Below are 3,302 nucleotides of genomic sequence, written 5' to 3' on the forward strand. Positions count from 1 at the left end.
GTAGTTTTGTTGGGTGTCTTATTGCTAGATTGCTTTTTGGTTCAGTTAGGACTGCAACTAATATTAATTGTTTTTATTCACTTATCAAATGTTCGGTCTATAAAGTCTTAGGACACAGTATACAAGGGGTGACACTTTATCTAACCAACCGTCTAAAGACTTCAGATTTTGAATTTGCAGAGATAAAATGTTGGAAGTAGTATTAAGCTCTTTTACTCAAAACTACCAACACAGAAATTTCAATTAAAGTTGTACATTTGAAATCTTAGTCAATGAATGGCTGTCAAATTACATTTGAACACATGTAAAAATGTTGTGAAACTTACAGTATAATTAAAAAAGGAGTTTAAATTTTTTTTCAAATTGCAGTATGTAATTAGGGGCATTGTATAGTATGGCATCAAAAATGTAATGGTATAGTATGGCGTCCAAAATGGCATAAAAATGTCATAGTATGGTGTCAAACATGTCATAAAAACGTAGTATATTAATGGCGTCCAAAACTGAATAAAAATGTCATATAATAGTATGTGGTCAAAATATTATATTATAGTATGGTGTCCAAAAAGTCATAAAAAACGTCATAGTATAGTATGTCGTCCAAAATAGCATTAAAATGTCATAGTATGGTATGTCGTCAAAATGTCATCAAAAATGTCCTAGTATAGTATATTATAGCGTCTAAAATAGCAAAACAAAAAACATCATAGTAAAGTATGGCGTCCAAAACGGCATTAAAAAGTCACAGTATAGTATGTTGTGCAAAAACTCATAAAAACTTCATATTATAGTATGGCATCAAGAAAGTCATAAAAAAGTCATGTCATAGTATAGTATGGCGTCTATGAAGTCATAAATATGTCATGGTATAGTATGGCGTTCAAAACTGCGAAAAAATGTCATAGTATAGTATGTCGTCAAAATGTCATCAAAAATGTCATAGTACAGTATGGCATCAAAATGGCATTAAAAACATCATAGTATAGTATGTCGTCCAAAACTGCATAAAAAAGTCATAGTATATAGCATGTCATCCAAAAGTACATAAAAACGTCATAGTGTAGTATGTCATCCAAAACTGCATAAAAAAGTTATATTATAGTATGTTGTTTAAAATCATGAAAGAAAGTTATAGTATGTTGACCAAAACCATGAACAAAATACTATGGCATCCAAAACTGCATAAAAAAGTCATAGTATAGTATGTTGATCAAAATTGCATTAAAACGTCATAGTATAGTATGGCGTCCAAAACTGCATAAAAAAGTCATATTATAGTATGTCGTTTAAAGTCATGAAAGAAAATTATAGTATAGTATGTTGACCAAAACCATGAACAAAATAGTATGGCATCCAAAACTGCATAAAAAAGTCATAGTATAGTATGTTGATCAAAATTACATCAAAACGTCATAGTATAGTATTGCGTCCAAAACTGCATAAAAAAGTCATAGTATAGTATGTCGATCAAAATTACATAAAAACATCATAGTATAGTACTGCGTCCAAATCTGCATAAAAAAGTCATAGTATAGTATGTCGATCAAAATTCCGTCAAAAAGTCATAATATAGTATGTCGATCAAAATTGCAACAAAACGTCATAGTATAGTATTGCGTCCAAATCTGCATAAAAACGTCATAGTATAGTATGTCGATCAAAATTGCATCAAAACATCATAGTATAGCATTGCGTCCAAATCTGCATAAAAAAGTCATAGTATACTATGTCAATCAAAATTCCGTCAGAAAGTCATAGTATAGTATGTCGATCAAAATTGCAACAAAACGTCATAGTATAGTATGGCATCCAAAACTGCATAAAAAAGTCATAGTATAGTATATTGATCAAAATTGCATTAAAACGTCATAGTATAGTATGTCGATCAAAATTGCATCAAAACGTCATAGTATAGTATGGCATCCAAAACAATTGCATCAAAACGTCATAGTATAGTATGGCATCCAAAACTACATAAAAAAGTCATAGTATAGTATCTTGATCAAAATTGCATTAAAACGTCATAGTATAGTATGTCGATGAAATGTCATAGTATAATATTGCATCCAAAACTGCATAAAAAAGTCATAGTATAGTATGTCGATCAAAATTGCATCAAAACGTCATAGCATAGTATGTAGATGAAATGTCATAGTATAGCATTGCGTCCAAATCTGCATAAAAAAGTCATAGCATAGTATCTCGATCAAAATTGCATCAAAACATCACAGTATAATATTGCATCCAAAACTGCATAAAAATGTCAGAGTATAATATGGAGTCCAAAACTGTATAAAAAAGTCATAGTATAGTATCTCGACCAAAATTGCATCAAAACATCACAGTATAATATTGCGTCCAAAACTTCATAAAAAAGTCATAGGATAGTATGTTGATCAAAATTGCATCAAAAAGTCATAGTATAGTATGGCATCCAAAACTGCATAAAAAAGTCATAGTATAGTATGTCGATCAAAATTGCATCAAAACATCATAGTATAGCATTGCGTCCAAAACTGCATAAAAAAAGTCATAGTATAGTATGTCGATCAAAATTGCAACAAAACGTCATAGTATAGTATGGCATCCATCAAAATTGCAACAAAACGTCATAGTATAGTATGGCATCCAAAACTGTATAAAAAAGTCATAGTATAGTATGTCAATCAAAATTCCATCAGAAAGTTATAGTATAGTATGTCGATCAAAATTGCAACAAAACGTCATAGTATAGTATGGCATCCAAAACTGCATAAAAAGGTCATAGTATAGTATGTTGATCAAAATTGCAACAAAACGTCATAGTATAGTATGGGATCCAAAACTGCATAAAAAAGTCATAGTATAATATGGAGTCCAAAACTGTATAAAAAAGTCATAGTATAGTATGTCGATCAAAATTGCAACAAAACGTTTTAGTATAGTATGGCATCCAAAACTGCATAAAAAAGTCATAGTATAATATTGCATCCAAAACTGCATAAAAAAGTCAGAGTATAATATGGAGTCCAAAACTGTATAAAAAAGTCATAGCATAGTATGTCGACCAAAATTGCATCAAAACATCACAGTATAATATTGCGTCCAAAACTCCATAAAAAAGTCATAGTATAATATGGAGTCCAAAACTGTATAAAAAAGTCATAGGATAGTATGTCGATCAAAATTGCATCAAAAAGTCATAGTATAGTATGTTGATCAAAATTGCATCAAAACGTCATAGTATAGTATGGCATCCAAAACTGCATAAAAAAGTCATAGGATAGTATGTCGATCAAAATTGCATCAAAACGTCATAGTAT

The sequence above is a fragment of the Epinephelus moara genome, chromosome 6 (assembly GCF_006386435.1).
Source record: "Epinephelus moara isolate mb chromosome 6, YSFRI_EMoa_1.0, whole genome shotgun sequence".
Lineage (NCBI taxonomy): Eukaryota > Metazoa > Chordata > Actinopteri > Perciformes > Serranidae > Epinephelus > Epinephelus moara.